Source organism: Myotis nattereri (assembly GCF_964212035.1).
Source record: "Myotis nattereri genome assembly, chromosome: 1".
In the NCBI taxonomy this organism is placed as follows: Eukaryota; Metazoa; Chordata; class Mammalia; order Chiroptera; family Vespertilionidae; genus Myotis; species Myotis nattereri.
The window spans coordinates 222,946,621-222,967,920 of record NC_138075.1 but is presented as its reverse complement, the minus strand read 5'-3'; the positions used below and the strand labels follow the sequence as shown (position 1 = coordinate 222,967,920).

Here is a 21,300-nt window from a genome sequence, read left to right as displayed (position 1 = left end):
ACATGATTGCCTCTGGCACCCGCCGTATGCAATTCGGGTGAAATTTTCAAGAGCCAAATGAAATAATTGCAACAGGGTAAGCCTCAGTCTGCAAGTGAATTTATAAAAATTAAAAGGTCTGAGAGGTAATGCTCATGGACCCATTTGTCTCATTTTTCCTCATTAAGATTTAATTGAAATGAACTCTGGGAACTGTAAGAAAAGTTACATTCTTATTTTAGGCTCACAGATAAAAGAAGGTAATTTTTTAAAGCATCTAAACTCTGCTTGGGATCAGCTCCATGCGCTGTTTTCCCCAGACTACCGACAATAGTGCAAGCGCACCAGTGAAACTCAAAATATAAGAAAGGTCATTTAATGTTACCAGAAACAGAGCTGATTGTTGACATTTCGGGAGCATGGGTATCTATGTTTGAAGACACCATTACAACAGCTCCTGGGCAAACTCTAAAATGTGAACTGGCCACCTACCATGTAAAACTAATTTAAAGGAACTGGAAAGTCAAAATATTGTCATCTAAAATAATTACCTTCTATAGACAAACTCATCCATTTATCTTCACTTCAATGTATTGTAGGAGAGAGTGCTAATGTGAAACACACTTATGGATGCATGAGAAGATGAGGGAGGGGAAGAGATCAGTGTCCTTATTTGGGTTTTTCTCGGCTGCTAATGTGTACAATGCCATTGAACAGTGTGCAAATGATGTGACAGCGTTGGCTCCCAGGGAGTCCAGCTCCAGGCTGCTACCTTTTCCCATCAGCACTGCCAAACTGGGGGAAAAAAACACAACACACAAAAAAACCCCAAAAACTGTTCTTCCAAGATCACCAAAAACCTCCTCTCTGCTAACTCAGGTGCACACTTCTTAATAATATTTGACATTGTGGCCCATGACATTCTTTTCATATAGAAATACACTCTCCTTGGGTTTCTCTCTTAACTATCTCTCTATTGCTGATGCCTTCTTTTTGGTCTCCTCTCAGGGTTCTTCATTTATCTCCCCAAATGTTGGTCTTCTCCCTTTATCCTGCCCCGTGTATACTTGCCTCCTTACTCAAGATCATCCCAGAACAAGCTCATCCATGGTAGTGGTTTAAATAATGTCACCCAAAGAGATCTAAATCCTAACCCTCAGAATCCGTGTATGTAAACTATCTGAAAACAGGGTCTTTGTAGATGTAATTAAGTTAGAGATCTAAAGACGACCCCACACTGAATGGAGGGAGGGTCTTAAACCCAATGGCAAATGTTCTTACAAGAAAAGGGGAGGACACAGAGATACACAAGTGGGAAGTAGCCATGTAAAGATGGAGGCAGAGGTGAGTGATGCAGCCACAAGCAAAGGCACACCTGGGACCACCAGATGCTGGAAGAGACAAGAAGCGTCATTCCCTAAAATCTTCTGAGGAGGCATGGCTTGCTGACTCTTTGGTCACAGATATTTGGGCTCCAGAACTTTGAGAGAATAAATTTCTGTTGGTTTAAGCCTTCAAGTTTGCAGTAATTTATTATAGCAGCTCTAGGAATCTAATACATTCAACTCATAATGAGACCTTAATGGCCACCTTTAACCTAATGACTCTCAATTTCTTAGCTCCAGCCCAGACTACTTTTCTGAGTTGCAGATGCTCTGAGCCTCATCACCTGTCTGGGATGTTTTCCAGACACCTCCTCTCAAGGTACACACCTCCATCACATAGGCTCCTGCCTGCTCCTTGTGGGTTCTGCTGCTGAAGCTAGAGACTGGAGACCTCCATCATTACTCAAGAACTCTGCACCCTGTTTACAGAAGCAGCAGCAAGAACCAAGAGCTAAGATCATGGACTCTGGAGCCCGAATGCTTGGCCTTGAATTCTTGCACTTACTCATTGTTTCAACTCGGGCAAGTTTTCTATCTTGTTGCCTCAGTTTTTCACCTGTCATATAGATAATAACAGTACTGCTCCCCTCCCCATGGGCTTTTCTAGGATTAAATTGATTGCAATCTGTAAAGTGCTTACAACACTGCCCAGCACACAGACAATACTATTTGTTTATTTTAAAATAAATATAATTTGAAAAACATCTGGAATCTCCCTGGGTTTTGACTGAAACTGATGGTCAGCAAGGCTGAAGCCTCACCCAGGGAGGGAAACATGGGCATTGACCAGATGGCTCTGAAGAGTTGCTCTGGGCCCATCTGTTCAGCATGCCAGAAGCCCACATACCATAGCTGAATGTTGGATTCAAATTTAGCCCTGCCTTCCTGCAAGTGGTTGGGTAAAAATTCACCCAAGGCTTCCAACCCCAAATCCATTTCCCACACCTGAAATGCTCTTCCTCTTCCCTCTTCTTCCCCATCCTCCTCCCTTTCTCCCCGAGTTGCACTGGGCTTTGAGGCAGCCTCTTCCTGACACCCTCCCTCACTGACCCTGTGGGCTGATCTCTTTATTAATCCGTCTCTTCTATTTGACTGTCAGCTCTTCGAAATCAGGAATTGTGCTTTATTTCCATCTGGCTTTGGACACTTGGAACGCTGCCTGTATATAATGGAGATGCAGGGAAGTTTGTGAAATAAATAATCATTTGTTTAGCAGCTTCCTCATTCCCCCAGAGAGTGGATGTCAGAGTAGGCCTGAAAAAGGATCTTGGCTTCCAAATTATAGCCCTAAAATCCTCTGTTTTACCAATTAGCTGAAAACCAGTAGGGAACCGCCCTAGTCACTCACTATTTAGATTCCTGCAAAGCACAACATCCTACATTCTACTGACTGATTATATGCGAAGTATACTTCACAAGGAGCGCAGAAAAGCAGGCCAGGGGCAGCGCTGTGATGCTACCAAGATTTAAGGGCAAGGAGTAGGACTCCCAGAAGATTAAGGACATAGAGCAAGACCCAAACACCTATGCCTGGAAGCATATGAAGAAGACAGAAGCACAGCATCCTATGCAATTAGGAGGTACCAGCGTCTCAGGCCTTCATGAGTCCTGGAACCAACTTCATTCATTGGGATCCAGGACTGAGCAGGAATTAACATATGTATACCATTCTCTTAGTATGGCTTTTTCTGCATATCACAGAGCCAATGAGAAAACAATTTATAAGAGCATCTTTTGAGCTCAGTATTTTTCAAAGCTTTTTTTTTTTAAAGTTTTTTCTAAATACCCAGTGCATGTTAGGGAGCTCCATGGTTCAGTGTTAACGACAAATAGATGGCAAAGGCAAAGTAGGCGTCTCCACAAGAGAGGACCTGTAACTGTATCAGGTGTCGGCTCCTAACAAGACTACCTCCACTGGTCCTTTGGGCAGTTTTCTGAGGAAAGAATATGGATACAGGAAGGGACTCCCCTCTTTCCTGTAAGGCTCACATGCATCTATCAGGGAAAACCGTAGGTTTAGCCTTTAAAATAGAACCAGAGGCCTATCTCCACTGCTAGCACCCTGGCCCAGCCCCATCATCTTTTGTCTGGATTTTTGCAACATCTTCCTGACTGCTCTCCCTGTTTCCACCCTTGTCCACCTGCTGACCTTCTCAACCAGCATCTAGTCTTCCTGCTTAAACTAAGGTGGACCACAGCACTCCTCTGCCGAAGACCTTCAACATCACCCCCAGCCAGAAGCCCAGGTTCTCTTAGCGGTCCTTAGTGGTCTGCAGTGTCCTTTATGATTAGAAAAGTTACTCCCTCGGAGCCCAGGGTGATTAAGCTCAGATCTGAAGTGGGCATGCAGCAGACTCGCTGACATAGCAGTCCCTCTCTGTAGCAATCACAAAATATTTTGCTGATGAGCAGCAAAAAAACTAATGGCAGAAGGGCTGAAGCCAACTGAAAATTCAAATGATGCATAAGTCAAACCAGATATCTGGGTGAGTCATCTTGTGTGAGTGAGTCATGCTTTTTACACTTTTCAGTGCTTAACCAATCTGCATCCACAGGGCTTTGGTGCCAATTGAGACTTTGGGATTTCTCAAACATGTTGTGTCCTTGGGTGTGTACCGATGTTAGAGCCACAGGTCTAGCTTCAGTTTCTTCCTTCCCCATGTACTTACCCACATTTGTGATAACTCTCTAGACCTCACTTTCTTTATCTGTCAGATGGGAGCATAATACTTACTTCAGTATTTTGACCCTTGAGTTCTGCTGGAATATCATTTGACCCTATTTATCTTGAGTTCTGCTGGGATATCATTTTCTGCAGGAAGCCTGCTTGGGCCTCTGACAGAATCACTATCTCCCTCTTTTGCAAGTTCCTTCTCTACTCATAATAAATGATCAATCTGTTAATGATCCCTTCTTATTTGTTTTGCATGTCTGCTTTCTCCTCAAGACTGTGTAGCAAGGAGTATGTCTTATTCATCTTTGTGTTCTCAGCCAGACTGGTAACGTTTGTTTAATGAAAGAGTGAATGAGCTCTCAGGTGCAAATGGAGGGTCCATTTCCCGTATGAAAGCTAGGCATGGTTGTGTATTTCCAAGAGATTTTCTTTTTGTACACTGAGAGACATTATTGGTGTACTAGAAGAAAAGGAACCACTGTAGTAGGAAGAGAGAATGAAGTCAACAATGAAAAACCATTTCATATTAGTAAGATTGGTGAAAATCCCAATGCCAACTGTTGACAAGGAGGGACTGATGGGAATTCCCACGCACTTGGTCGGAGAGTAAATTGAAATAGCCCTTTTGGAAAAATACAGCTTCAGATGCACATGGCATTTTCTAACAATTCTACTCCCGGGGAAATGCCCTTGAGGAATTGTGCACACATAAACAATGAAACATATGCAACAATATTCATAGTAGCAGTTTGTAATAACAGTGGAATTGGAAACTACCTCAAATGTTCATCAATAGCAAAACAGATGTATAAATTGTAGCCTCTTCTTAGAACGCAACTCCTTACAGCAGTTAAAATTAGTAAATGACATATCCATGCATTTGCATAAATAAGTTTCATAATCATATTGCTGAGAAAAATGTTGCAAAAGGATGGGTATACCATCTATATGAAGTTTAAAAACAGAAAGTAAAGTCATATATTATTTCTGGATATGAACATCCTATATAATGAAATGCTAATATGCAAATTGACCAAAGGTGGAACGACCGGTTGCTATGACCTGCACTGACCTCCAGGGGGTAGATGCTCAAAGCAGGAGCTGCCCCCTGGTGGTCAATGTGCTTCCACAGGGGGAGCACTGCTCAGCCAGAAGCCAGGCTCATGACTGGTGAGCGCAACGGTGGTGGCAGGAGCCTCTCCCACCACCACAGCAGCACGAAGAATATCTGACTGATATTCCCTGGGGAGTGGGCCTAAACTGTCAGTCAGACATCCCCCAAGGGCTCCCAAACTGCAAGAGTGTGCAGGCTGGGCTGAGGGACCCCCCCTTGAGTACAGAAATTTCATGCACCAGGCCTCTAGTATATAAAAAAGTATTAAATCATGCCAGTAATGGTAGATATCAAATTCTGCATGGTGGGGGATGGGAGTAGTAAAATAGGGTTGAGGAGAGGTCTTCTTATTCAACTATAATGTGGTTATTTCACAAATAAAAGACTCCGAGGAGTGGGGTCAGTCCCCAGAATATCAATCACTCTCACACATTCACATAGAGAAACACCATGCTGAGTCTCTACACATTCTGGCAGGAACAAGTCTTTTATAGGCACTAGGGAGGCAAAGAGGGATTCGGGGGGGAGGGGGCAGATTTAATATCCCCAGTAACCTGAAAACATGGTGTTTTTTTTTAATATTTGTATAGGATTTATTAGTTTTTAATTGGTATGTTTAATTATATATTAATATAATTTGATTAATTTTAATTACTTAGATTATAATTGTATTTGAAACTTATAATAAGCTTTTTACATTTGTATGTCAAGCATTAATCCATTTTGTTTTCTTTGTTGATTAAGATTACATATGTGTCCATTGCCCCCCCCCCCCCCCTCCCAACTCATGCCCTCACCTCCCTGGTGTCTGTGTCCACTGGTTAGGCTTTTATGCATGCATGTAAGTCCTTTGGTTGATCTCTCCCCTTACCCCCACCCTCCCCTACCTTCCCTCTGAGATTTTGTGGTCTGATCAATGCTTCTCTGTCTCTGGATCTGTTTTTGTTCATCAGTTTATGTTGTTCATTATATTCCACAACATGGTGTTTTTATTATATCTAATTTACAGATGAGGAAACAGAGGCACAGAGAGGTGTTTTATTTTTTAACATTGACACAGACTGTACAGCTCCCAAACCCGAGGGTGTAGAAAGATTTCCTTTCTAACAATTGCCTTAGGTTAAAGTTCGTTCTTGAAAAGTGCCCTGTGCTGATCCTGCCTCAGCTGCTTTTAACAGTAAAGAATCGACATTTATAATGAGCATCTGTCAGGCTCTGTTCTAAGTCCTTTGTGTGAATTAGCACATTTAGTTCTCAAGACAATCTAGGTACTGATATAGGCAACTTTGGAGATATCATGGGTTCAATTCTAGACCATTGAAATAAAGCGAGACATACAACATTTTTGGTTTCCCAGCACTATAAAAGTTATGTTTATACTATACTATAGTCTGTTAAGTATGCAATAGCATTTTGTCTTAAAAACCAATGCACATACCTTAATTAAAAATGCTTTATTATTATAAAATGCTAGCCATCATCTGAACCTATTGGAAAAATGGTGCTGATAGACTTGATCAACACAGGGTTGCCACAAACCTTTAATTTATGAAAAAACAAACAAACGAACAAATAATCACAAAAAGAAACCAAACTCAATATGCTCAAAGCACAATAAAGCAGAACACAAGAAAATGAGGTATGCCTGCATTATTCCCGTTTTATACCTAAGCAAGCTGAGGCCTGAGAGATTACATGATTTGCCCAAGGTCACCCCCCCACCCCCCTCCCCGCCCCTTCCGCTTCCCTAGTAAAGACTCCTAACCAGACCCTCAGGCTCCAAGCCACCACTCTGACTGGATTACGACACCATCATAGCAACTGGGATTCAGTCCTCCATGTCTTTCACCCTCCTGTCACATCCAATTAGATGTGTGTTGCTGCTGTTGTTATTATTGTCATTCAATGGCCTGAATGTCTCTGAAAGCCACTCCTCCTTTCCATTCCCCTTGGGTGCTGCCTTCTTCAAGGCCTCACCCACCTCCACTATGGAAGCCTCCTGACCTCCTTTCTGGCCTTCAATCTTTGCGAAGGAGTCTCTCTAGACCACTAGCTCTTCAGTGTGACTACACATTGGAAGGACCTGGGAGCCCGACAAGGTACCAATGTCTGGGTGCACCACAGAGATTCTGATCAATTGGTTGGGGATAGTCTAAGGATCAGGAGTTTTAACAGCCCTCCCTCCACTGATTAAAATATTCAGTGGAGTTAAGAGAAGTGCTGTTCTAAAATAAATGAACAAACAAAATTGAAATAGACTCATAGTTATAGAGAATAGACTGATGGTTGCCAGTGTCGGGGGAGTGGCTGGGGAACTGGGTGAAAAGGTGAAGGGATTGAGAAGTACAGATTAGCAGTTAAAAAATAGTCATGGGGTTGTAAAATACAGCACAGGAAATATAGTCAATAATATTGTAATAAATATGTATAGTGCCAGATGGGTACTGGAAGTATCAGAACACTTTGGAAAGTATATGTCTGCCTAACCCAGTGGTTCTCAACCTTGCTAATGCCTCGACCCTTTAATACAGTTCCTCATGTTGTGGTGAACCCCAACCATAAAATTATTTTCGTTGCTACTTTATAACTGTAATTTTGCTACTGTTATGAATCGTAATGTAAATATCTGATATGCAGGATGTATTTTCATTGTTACAAATTGAACATAATTAAAGCATAGTGATTAATCACAAAAACAATATGTAATTATATATGTTTTCTGATGGTTTTAGGCGACCCCTGTGAAAAGATCGTTTGACCCCCCAAAGGGGTCGCGACCCACAGGTTGGCGACCCACAGGTTGAGAACCACTGGCCTAACCACTGTGCTGTACACCTGAAACTAATGCAAAACAATATTGAATGTAAATAGTAATTGAAAAATAAAATTTTAAAAATTACTGTAAAAAAAAGAAATATTGTTTTAAATTCACAAATATTAGTTTATAAGAGGTTGAGGTCCTTCACTATGAAAATAGCTCAGTGATCATGGGCCAGTCCTAATTCCTTAGCATGGCAGATGGAGCTGCCTTGCCAATACTCAAACCTGAATTTCTACATTTTTAAAGATTTTCTACCCAGATCCCTCTGCACATGTGTACATGTGCATTCATGTGTAAACACACACACTTACATACTCACATTACATACAGTCTAACTACACCTAAGTATTTTATACCCTCTGAATACACCATGTTACTTTATGTTGCCTGGTGTCTTAGTCCATGCAGATTGCTGTAATGAAATACCATGGACTGGGTTGTCTTATAAACAACAGAAATTGATTGCACATGGTTCTGGAGGCTGGAAATCCAAGGTCAGGGTGCCAGCTGGCTCTGTCGAGGGCCCTCTTCTGAATTGCATACTGCTGATTTCTTGCTATGTCCTTACATGATAGAAGGGGCTGGGGACTACCTGGGGGCTGGGGGTGGGGGGGGGGGGCGCGGTTTAAGGCACTAATCTCATTCCTGACAGCTCCACCCTCATGATTTAAGTACCTCCTAAAGGTCCCACTTACTAATACATCACCATTGGGGGTTAGGATTTCAACGTATGGATTTGTTCAGACCACAGCACCAGGTCTTTGCACATTCTGTTCCCTCTGTCTGAAAGAGCAATTCTCTTCTTTCGTGACTCTCAAGTTCTGTTTATTTTTAAACACCTGCTTAAATGTTCCTCTACCAAGAAAGCTTTCTTTGATTTTCCAGCAGGATGGTTTTCCCTCTGAGTTCACAGACCAGTTGGTACATGGTTTTGTTACAACACTTTGATTCATAATCAATTGCGTAGATTATGGTCTCCTCCTTTATCAAGAAGTGTGTCTAAAACATGGCTTAGAGGCTCTGTGTCATCTGCCAGAAACCACTATCCTCTCCCTATCCTCCCTGCCTAAATCTAATCTCACAGAGCTCTCTATCTCACTCCATTCTTCAGCCATTGGCCTTCTTTCTCTTCCTGCCATGGAGCCTTTGTCAGGATTGAGCTCTGAGTCTACATGTGCTTGGGCTGCTCCACCTTAATTAAAACCAACTTATTTTTAAAACTTGGCTCAAGCATCATCTTCTCAGGGATGCCTTCTGATGTTTTTCATAGACTGGGGAGTTTCACTCATTGTACTCATAAAATTATGTTTCTTTCCAAGGTGGGATTTAGCTAGTTAGAAATTATACACACATTTGTGTATGATTATCTGGTAAAGGCCTCTCCGCTCATAACCATATGAGCAGCATTGTAACTGTTTCTGCTCATCCTTATGTTTTAGGGCCTAGCACTGTGCCTGGCACATTGTAGGTATCAGAATGAGTGAATAGCCAGCACATAGTAAGTGCTCAGAATATACTGTTAAGCTTGGTGAGAGCAAACAGCACATCTTCATTTTTATAATCCCCAGGCTTTGGAACATAGTGTGCACTCAATAAGAGATTTTGTGTATCATCAAAGCTAATGACTATTCCGTTGACTTCATCTAATAGTCAGCATTTTAAGTATATCGAAAGTATTTTTCTCCATCATAAAACCATGGACAATAAAGACTTTTATTCACACAGTCATTGCCAGAGCTAGAAATTGCCTAAAGCCCCTGGGAAATTAATAAGGAAATAATGACTTTCAGATGGGTGAAAGACCTCTAATAAGAGAAAACCTCAGTGAACATATGTAGTTAAAAGTTGAATCAACTACATGCAAATATCGTTATAGAAAACAAAGTTATAACTTTTATTTAAATGAGGGGGTCTCCTTACCAATTTATAGTTAAACTTAATAACATGAGCCTACCAAACATTTTTAAGAAGGGAGAAATAACATAAGAACATTACTTAGACTTGAATTTGGGGAAAGGAAGATTCTAGAGGTTTCTGGGAAACTCTGGGTACAGAAAACCTAAGCTAATCTTTATTGAATAGCTTTTTTTAAAAAAGTAAGTCTATGTGCTAATATTATCATATCCAGAGATTATTCCAGAGAGTCATATTAAAAGTGTACAAACACTTCCCTTCCATTAGGAATTTGCAGAATTTTCATAAGCAGACAAATCTCCCTCAGGATTCCAGGCACTGGCTTGTGTATGTGCCTCTGAACATTAGAACGTTTTTGTATTTAAAACCTATATGTCACGTTTCAAGAGGCTCTTTGGGTACATGTTCCAAATTATGAAACACAGTGTTATTAAAAACATTTAAAAACAGCCTCTCAGAGATTCTAAAATAGCAAAACAGAAAGACAAGAGGCAGTCACATCACTTTAGATCTGACCTTGGACACCAAATGGCCCCTCAAGGAGAGACACCCACAGAGTCCCTGAAGTCCCCAAGCCAGAGCAGTTCTTTTGGAGAATTTCCAGATTGTTCCCCTTAGAATCCACAGAAACCCTGACAAGGAGTCCCAATAGACATCAAAATAGAACAAATGATGGGATTGCCCAAGAATTAACTCCCAGCCATGGGTGGGCCCAGGCTCTCTTCTCCTCCATCTTTCTCCTTCCTTCCTGGTCTTCGTCCTTAATAATGATCCTCAAGGCTTTAATTGCCAGATATTCAGAAAAGGAAACCCTTGTGTACTGTTGGTGGAGATGTACTGTTACAGTCACAATGGAAAACAGTATGGGGCTTCTTCAAAAAATTAAAAATAGAACTACCATATGAATATATCCAAAGGAAACATAAACACTATATGAAAGAAATATCTGCACCCCCATTACTTACAATAGCATAAGACATGGAAACAACCTAAGTGTCTGTGTATGGATAAATGGGTAATATAAATAAATATTCATATATTTATTAGTAAATAAAAATATTTACTTAGAATATATTATTTATTAATAAATAGCCATAAAAAAGGAGAAAATTTTGCCATTTGCGGACCTTGAGGGCATTGTGCTAAGTAAAATAAGTCAAACAGAAAAAGATAAATACTGTGTGATCTCATTTATGTGTGGAATATAAGGAAAAAAACAACACACCAAACTCATAGAAAAAGAGAATAGATTTCTGGTTACCAGAGGTGGGGGTGGAGAGTGGGGGGAACTAAATAAAGGTGATCAAAAAACACAAACTAAAAAAAAAATAAACTTCCAGTTATAAGATAAATATGTACTAGAAATGTAATGTACAACATGATGACTGTAATTGACACTGCTGGATGATACACAGGGGTGGGCAAAAGTAGGTTTAGAATTGTGAGAACATGAAAGAGTTTATTTTTATTTTTTTAATATATTTTATTGATTTTTTTACAGAGAGGAAGGGAGAAGGATAGAGAGTTAGAAACATCAATGAGAGAGAAACATCGATCAGCTGCCTCCTGCACACTCCCTACTGGAGATGTGCCCACAACCAAGGTATATGCCCTTGACCAGAATTGAACCTGGGACCCTTGAGTCTGCAGGCTGACGTTCTATCCACTGAGCCAAACTGGTTAGGGCTGATAATTTTTATTTTTATTTTATTTTATTTTATTTTTTAACATGAGTTTATTCCTGTATCATTATTTATTAATTATTGTATTATTTATTTGTATTATAACTTTAAACCTACTTTTGTCCACCCCTGTATGTGAAAGGTGTTAAGAGTTCTCATTATAAGGAAAAAAAAATATTTTCTTGATTTTGTATCTGTATGAGATGATGGATGTTACCTGAACTTATTGAGGTAATCATACCAGTATACATGTAAGTCAAATCATTATGCTGTACACCTTAGACTTGCATAGTACTATATGTCAACTATAGTTCAATAAAACTAAAAGAATGTGTTGTTTTTTTTTAATACAGGGCCATTTAAATATACCATTTACCTAAAATGAATAAAGAAAATTTATCAGGAAGCTTCTTTCCACATATACACACACAATCTGATCAGGCCTACATGGTTTCAAGGGAACTTAATACAGGTAGTTTCATACAGGAATTCTACAAAAAACTCAACACATTTAAAAGGCAAATAATTCAGTGCTATTCAAATTATTCTGACCAAAGAAAAAAAAATGAAATGTTTTCAAAATGTTCATGAGGCCAGGATACTAATAAGATACACACTGACAAAGATATCATAAAAAGAGAATTTCAAGATGCCTACCAAACTATTGGGATTTGTCCAGAAATGAAGTGATGGTTGGTTATCAAGAAATCTATCCAGATGAAACTGCCCAGTGTTGTATTCAAGGAATTGCCCTGCGTCCGATCTCAGCTCTGCCACTTACTTACTGGTTGATCTTGTTCAAGTTACTTAACTCTGTGAATGTGAGTTTCCTTAAGTTTGGAGTGAAAATACTACTACGAGTTCTAGATTGGGCAAGGTCTACATGAGTTGATGTACGTAAAGAACTTAAACTACTGCATATCACATAAATTACTGCAAATCACTTGAATATCAATTGTACCAAATAAACATCAATTATTTTTATTAATATGCTTGACCATAATAATAAGAAATGAAAAATAATACCATCTCTTAGACACCAGAAGTACATTGGATAAAATTTAATATTGATTTTTTTTTACTTTAAATAGCTCTTAATAAAATAAGAATAGATTGATATTACCTTAACATGAGAATATCATAAGCCATCATCCTCTTAATGAAAAATCTAGAAGCATTCCCATTAAAGTCAGGCACAAGATAAGGATATTAATTATCCTCACTATTATTTAACACTTTTCTGATAGTACTAGTCAATATAATTAGCCAAAAAAAAAGAATAAAACATAAAATTGGAAAAGACTTGGTCAATCATCATTATTTGCAAATGATAAAACTTCGCAGGAACACCAAAGAGGAAACTAAACAAACAAACAAAAAGTCACTTGTTCAAGGTTTTGCAGCTAGTAAGTAACCAAGTCAGGTTCCAAACCTGGTTTGCCTAAGTCAGAGCCCATACTTCTAACCACTATGCTACATTTTCCCTTCCTTGAATCCAGAAGGTCTCCTTCACTAAACCGTGGCACCTACCTTGGTAAAGAATTACTATATTCTTAAAGCAAAAAGACCATGATCTTCTGCCCTATCCCTTCTTATAAGCCAGAGAGAAAGAGAAATGCATATTACAATAAAAATAAGATACCATTTTTCACCTATAATACTGGAAAATAGAAACATTTGATAACCTCCAGTTGTTGAAAACTGTGGAAAATAATCATTTTATATGTTGCTGGGGAAACCAAAACTTGGTACAACCTCTATATTGAGCAGCTTGATAATATCTACTAAAATTATGTACATATCTTTCTACCTGACAATTTCATTTCCAGGATTGTCTCCTACGAATTTAGCTTTTTAACTGCTCCTGTGCAAAATCAAATGTGAAAACACATTTACATGTCATTGATAATAGTAGAAAAATATTAGAAACAACCTAAAGGTCCATCAAAAAACCACTGGTAAAATGTTACGATCTCTAGAGCAAGATTTTCATGATGGTCTGTGACACTATGAACTGGAAGGGTATCACTCCACCCCTACTTTATTTCACAAAGCTTGGAAAATAGGCAAGAAGAGAAGAGGGACAAATTAGCTGTCTGCATGGGGAGAGTTCCAATCTTATGCTATGATTAGCATTGGAAAACTTTTAAGATCAGAAGCAATATGTGTGAAATTCTCATGAGCCCAGAAATATTTACTATCAATTAGGGAATCTCCTAGTTAGAGACCAGAGTAGACCGGGGTATACAGTAGGTGCTCAGTACTTGTTTGTGGATTGAATGGATATGAATGAGTCCTACAAATGACACCAAGACAAAAAGGAAACTAGAACCCATGCTCTGCTACTAATAGGTAGGCAGTCTTGGGTCAATCTCCATCCAGCTATGGAATCTCTTGGTTTCAGTTTCCTCATTTCTGGCCTGGGATTTATTAGCATTTTATTTGTGGCATTTGTTAATATTTCTATTTTGTATTCCTTTTTTTAGAATGATTAAATAGAAGTCTTTAGAAGTCATTATTAATTTCACTTGTTTTACCGATGAGGAACATTGATCAAATAAAGTTAATGACATCCCTCCTCTATGCTCAAGACAGGTTGTTTATGAATTGTAAAGAAGAACATTACATCCTTAGAGGGAAGTGCTACAGGTGTTCAGTCTGTGATGTCAAGGATGGTTAACAGCCGTCACATAAGTGCACTCAAGTGTTCCAAGGCAACACTTGAATTTGGGGTTTTACAAATGGTTTGCTCTTTAAAACTTCCCACTCCTCAAGGAGCACAACTCAGGTTGAGTAGCCTCAAAATGATTGACTCTCTATTCACTGCGTATAAGAAAGAAGATGCAACATTCCTGGTTTCCAAACAGCTACACTCCAGTGATCGGCATAAGAAGCAGGGAAGTAGAAGGGTAAAGTACGATTATGCAAGAGAATTCAACTGATGAAAATGCTACACAGAAAATAAGATGGGTAATGAGGTATGACGGAAATGACAGGGATTTGGTGAGGTTACTTGACATAGGCTGACTGGGAAAGGCCTCCTGCAGGAGGCTATGTGTCTTGAGACCTGAATCATAGTGACCAGCCATGCAAAAACCTGGCAGGAATATTTTAGTAATAAAGATGAAGAAGAAGAAGAAGATGATGAAGGTGAAGGAGAATGAGAAGAAGAAGACGAGCCCTCTTCCTATTTCAGGATACATCCCTGCCTATGATCTAAAACGAAATTAAATCTGAACACTCTCTCCTTGCCCCCTTATGCATTTCCCTGATACAATTTTTAATTAATTAATTAATTAATTTTACCATTCTAGACTATGAGAAAGGCTATGTCACAGGAGGATGAACGCTGGGCTCCATCTTGTACTTAACTTTGCAATCGCTCAGCTTTGTTACCCCTCAGACTGCCAATTGTCCACCTTCCCATCTTCCTTGAATTTCAGTGTCTTGTTAAGTAACAATTTCTTTCTCTTTCTCTGTGTCAGAGACTGGGAAATTACTTTCTTTAATCCAGGCCCCATTTGTAGTTTTTAAGGCTAAGAACTGTAGAAGCATCTGTGGCTGTGATATTGTTTTCAGTTAGAACTGCTCTGTTAAAATACTGTTTTTGCTTATTTATATATGTAATTTCTCTTAATGTTCTGATAGCCATTTCCCCTGGCTTGACTTTTAGAAACCACTGTTTTCTAGATGCTGGTATGACTGTATGTTATGGTTATTTCACTTCTTTAAGAGTTAACTGCTTTACTTCCCTTATCACGTGGTCATATGTACTACTTCTCCATCTTCAAATGCAATTAAAAGTGCCCTTCGGGTGTTCCAAGTCTCAATCCTTCCATGTGTGGAGCGTTCACGTGGCTTGGAAGGCCTTTCTCTGCCTCTGCTGGGATGAAGCCTTTCTTTGAGGAGGAGGCGGAGGGGAGAGTCAGAATGAGGTTGTTTCAGAGTCTAAATGCCTCACCTTTGAATCGCCCTCTCTCCTGCGTGGGTCCACACCAGGCAACCAGCTCTCACCAGCCATGGAGTGTGGAGCAGCCTTGGGAACCAGCCAAACCTGAGCTTCACTTAAGGAAGCGTTGGTGGCCCAGACTAGCTTTGTGACCTTAGGCACTGACAGATTTGTATCTGTCAAATGGGCATGATAATACCTATCTCATCCTTTTATTGTGAACATATAGAATTTCTTCAATACCTAGTGGTATTATAATGCTAATTATGATCCTCATTGTCTTTGCACAGACTGGAGCTTATCTCTGAATGAGATTCATGTCATAGTGCCCTATGCCATGGCTCGTCACTCTCCCTGTGACATGTGCTTCTCCAGCCCTTGACTAGTGGCCTTTCACATGTGAGTTTGAGAACGCTTGAAATGTTCTTCAGTTTCATCAGTAGGATGAGTCCACTGGATGACTTGGATGAACTTGGGTGTCCTGGCAATGGCAAATTGTAGTATAGTTTTAAAGTTCTTGCTCTCAATTCCTGGACTCATACCAGACTAGTAACCAATAGTTTGCAAGCCCTCAGTGAACAATGCATGATACCTTGAGGATCTCTAACATGCAGGCACTGTGAGATGCACAGGGGATTTGCTGGTATGGTTCCTGCCACCCTCCCCACCCAAACTTCAATGCTTAACTAGGGTTTGTTACTGATCCATCTGAATGTGTGAATGGTGGATGGTCTGCTCATATCCCAGCCTGTTCTGATGCCTAATAACTACGGTTCATCTCAATCTCTGAACAGGGATTCCTGTTTCCTTCTCAGGCTTAATATTTAGGTGGGAAAAGGGTTTGCATTATAATCTCTGCTTATTCTTAAGACCAAGGAAAATATCCTGGCTGGGAGTCAAAACCTTACAAAAATAAAAAACAAACACATCTCGACAGGGTTCCAAATGCTGACTCCAGCCACACTCATTCTCCTAGAGGCCACTTTATGTCATACTGTTGGGTAGGAAGCATTTTCCAAAGCTAATTGCCCAGTTCTTCAAGGCACCAGACTCTACTTTTTTGCTATCAGTGAAAGCTACATGCAGGGTCCAATGTTCTTTAAAGTATAACAATAACTACAACAAAATTCTTCCCTCACTTGGGAAATTAAAGGCACAGGATCAAAAAACATTATTGGGAAAACTAAATGCTTTCAAGCCCAATAGATGATACGGCTTATTTGAAGAATTAGACTTAACAATAACAACAGAAAGCTTATAGATAATATTGAAAACACTCAGTGATCATGATTCTACATTTGAAATAACATTTATATTGGGAAAGGATGCCAAATACATGCACATGTCCCAGACTCATCGCTGTTACCCTCCTTGGCAGATATCATTAATCATTGACTTCTCTTTTTTTCTGATCTATCATATGACTTCAGAATCTCAGTGAAGAATTCAAGGCCATGACCAATGCATAGGAGATGACAAATGAGATGAGACAGACTTGTCTTCCTGGTGTTGTAATTTAGACTTAAACGTGATCCTCACATGCATTATCACTCTAACCTAGGCTTGTGATGCACTTACCACAATTCACAATGTGCATAATCATTTACACAGGAGAAAAATGGGGCCCCAAGAAATTAAGGCAATTGATCAAAATTACATAAGAAGTTGCCGAAGTGAGAGTTGAACGCTGATCTGCTCTCAGATAGCACAGGAGGGGACTAATATTTAGTAAGCTCCTTCTGCATGCCAGGTTCTTATAAATTTTAACTCCTCTGGTCTTATAAATTGTGCCAATCTGTGGAACATTAATTCTCCCAATTTTCAGATAAGTAAAGGGGTGTTGAGAGAAAGGAAAAAACTCACTCAAGGCCCCTATAGGCTGTAGGGTGTTTGGGTTTGAGCCCACATTTCTCTGAATCTACAGTCCCTTATTTTCTTTAACATCTGGCCTCACAGCTCAGTCTTCTGCTTGCAGATAATACCACCTGGAGCAGGACATGGCAAAGGTGCTTAGAGGAATGGGATTAATGGCAGCAGCAAGCTGAACATTGCTTCAGTGCTCAACATTTAGAGGAAAGATTAAGTAAACACAGTCCCAGCACCACACCAGAATGTTTTGCAGCTATTACAAATGGTTAATAGGATGACTATGTAGAAGCATGCAAAAGTATTTATCAAATAATATTAAAAAATGTATATGTACTGATTACATTTATGCAGATACTATGCATATGCACGAATAAAGAGTAAGGGGAAACACACACAAATGTCTTTTGCTTGGATAGAGGATAAGATGTTTTAAAGTTGCATTAAGCATAATGCATAAAACAGTTTGTCTATCCCAATATCAAGAAAATTTGGCCAAAGAAAATAGACAAAAATAATTACCCATTAAGAAATTTATAGTTTTATTGCATTTTGTTTTGGTTTTATCCAAAATATGGTCTTCCATTTACCAAACTCCATCCACCAGCCACCCGTTCAAGCGCTGTTTACTGGTGCTTATTGTGATGTAGACCTTGTGAGGCTCTAGAAATATATGGTAATTGATCTGTCTTCAGGCTTCTCTGAGTCAAATACAGGAGACAGACAATTATAATACAGGATCTACCAAGAGCTAAGCATAGAACCAGGACCACTGAGGCTGGGAAGAGATCAACCAAAGAACTTGTATGCATATATGCATAACCCATGGACACAAACAATAGGGTAGTGAAGACTTGGGGCAGGGGGCAGGGGGCAGGGGGCAGGGGTGGGATAGAAGGGGTCAATAGGGGGGGAAAGGGAAGCATATGTAATACCTTCAACACTAAAGCTTTTTTTAAAAAAGAAAGAAATGAAGACAGAAAGGCAAACAGGTGTGGAACCAGGGTGCAAGGGCTGGGGAAGTAGTGTTATGTGTGCCCAGGAAGAGAGAAGAGAGCCAGATGTCATGTTGCTCTAGTGGTTCCAGTATAAAGAACAATGCTAGGTACATAGCAGATGCTCAACAAAATAGGACAACAAACACTAACTGGGCACTTTATGTCCCTAGACTCTGTGCTACGTCCTTTACATGAATCGTCTCACTCCATCCTCATGCTAAGCCCTACGAGGTGCAGATGTAACTTTTGGCAAAGTAGATTAAGGACACAATGGTAGATGCTGACTCTCCCATCAAGGCAAGAAAGACATGATCCAATTCCTATCAACATCTCCATTCTACATTCTTACTAGAAAGGCAGCAGAGTTTTGCTATGAAGCACCTAGATTCTAGACCAGACTGCCCAAGTTCAAGTCTCGGTTCTGCCACTTGGTGATTGATGTAAAGCTGGGCAACTGACTTCAATTACTCCCACACTCTGCACCTGGCTCTCTTACGGGGACAGCGCTAGTGCACGGGGGCCATTGTGAAGACTAGTTAAGTTAGGACATGTATCTCCAGCACAGCACAGCAGGCAGCAAGCTCTGCATTAAATGGTGGTCTTTGAAACGCTTCTGTATATTGCCCTACCCATAAATAGTTTCCTTGTATCATTGTCAGGAGAAGGGCTGGTGCCCTTCTTACCCCTCTGCAGGTATCGTCGCCTCAGCCTTCCTAAGCTAGAATCAGAGAACTGCAAGCCCTGGGCTCCAGCTGGGTTTTATTGACCCCAGGGCGAAGGTCACCATTTTACTGATGACAGTAAGAGAAGCTGGAGGGAGAGAGAAAATTTAGCATGTATTCTTCTGTGTTAAATGCAGCTAAAAGATATAATGAAGAATCAAGAATCTAAGATTTCACCAGAGGGTTAGCGACCGAGTCTAAGATAGACGCCAATGTCCCAGATTCCTCTGTGGGGTCAGCTAAGGACACACCATGTGGAACTTCTTTATCTGCCTGAGGAAAGGCATCTTCAGATGGTTGAAACCTAACCTCTCAGGATCCCTGACAAGATGACATGCCCAGCAGTGCCCAGCAGCCCTCTGAATTCCTGCAGAGAGAACAACGCACAGACCCCCACTTCCCAGGCCTTGCTACCCACTCCACTGCGCCAGCTTCCCCATGGGGGGCCAGTTCTGAATGCAGAGCCTGAAGCTTTGAGAGGATATAGCCCCAGCTAACCTGGCTGGGAGCACTCACCTGTTGACCCATCCCACTTGGGCAGATTCTGGTTTCCCTCTGAGAACAACCTGGTTTGAATCTGTCAGAACAGCTAGGGCAGTGGTCGGCAAACTCATTAGTCAACAGAGCCAAATATCAACAGTAAAATGATTGAAATTTCTTTTGAGAGCCAAATTTTTTAAACTTAAACTACATAGGTAGGTACATTGTTATTAACTTATTTAGGATACTCCTAAGGCTTAGGAAGAGCCACACTCAAGGTGCCCAAGAGCCGCATGTGGCTGACGAGCCGCAGTTTGCTGACCACGGAGCTAGGGTATTGAAGTGAGGTGGGGTGGGGGGAGGGTTGGCATGAAGCTGACTGGCTCTTGCCATGCTTGGATTTGGCTCTGGGACATCTAGGCTTGATACTAAGAGTGTCCTCTCCCTCTATCCAGGAGGAGGACCCTGCCATCCTCATATTTAACCAGAGGCTCCTAGCCCAGTCACCTGGTCAGCCAGTTGCTCTAAGACCTGACTCCCAACTAACTCTCTCCTGCCTGTCTTGGCTTCTCATGTCCCAGCAACATCAAACTGCTTGGAATTCCACCCCTGAGTCCACACTCCTTCTTTTCCTTCAGATGGAAATGCCCTCCCTGCCCTTTCCTCTGCTTGCTTTCCCTTTATTCATTCTTTTACACTCAATTCAGGCATTATCTCCTTCAGGAGGCCTTCTCTGATTCTTCTGAGATGTCTCTGTTTTGTACTTCCATAACTCCACCTGGAAACTTCTATCATGGTATTTACCATGTTGTACATAATGTTCTCTGTTTATGGGCCTGACCCTCATGGGAGTGAGTTTCCTGATGGCCGGGGCCATGGCCTTTGAGTCTTCAGCATCTAACAAGCACCTGGCACATGGCAATGAGTGCATGACTTGAAAGCATTTGTCCAAATCACTCTTAATTGAAAGAAGAGACAGTCTGGGCAAAGCATGCCAGCAGTTCAACACACACAAAAATGATCATGAATACAAAACAAAATTCCCCAACCTGTGGAGCACTTAAGGATAAAGAAATGAAAGCGTAAGATTTAGGATGAAATGGGTGCCCTGGAGAAGTGAACACTACACACGATAATAAAGGAACTCAGCAACTCAGAGGCAAAGGACTGGGGACCGTGGCCACCACCTTCTGATTGACTCTGGAGGACAATGTTTGCTTTATGAAGGAAACCAAATCCCTTGCCTACCATGTGACAAGTGCAATTCCACTAAAAACTGGTGTGGTAAATGCTACCCTGTTAGACCAAATATGGAGGCTGTAAGTATTATGTAGGTAGTGAATGTTTCCCTAACACTTAATTTTTAAAAATAAAAACTGACTTTATATCTAAACCAGAAAAATCTGTTGCAGAAGCTCCCTGGAAAGACTTCGAAATGCATGTCTATGTTACAGCGCTGGTTGGAATTTCTTCAGGGGCTCTCTCTGGAGGGCACACCAAGTCTCTGCAGGATGACCGGCTCCTGGGTGGAGGGGCAGAAGCCGTGAACTCCACAAGAGCACATTAGAAACTTGAGACAACCAAAAGGGACATATGACCAAAGCATCTGATGAAAAACATTGCTTGCCTTGAATAATTCATTGCGAGAGTGATACAAATGTACAGAGGAAGCTCAATCCTGACAAAGGCTAGGTTTGATGCTTGCTAATTAAATTC

At 40.6% G+C, this 21,300-nt stretch overlaps 1 protein-coding gene across 11 annotated transcripts in view; it reads right to left on the bottom strand.

The window, feature by feature from the left end:
• LDB2 (LIM domain binding 2) overlaps positions 1-21,300 on the bottom strand; it is a 448,209-nt gene that overhangs the window by 162,458 nt on the left and 264,451 nt on the right. The window lies entirely within an intron of this gene.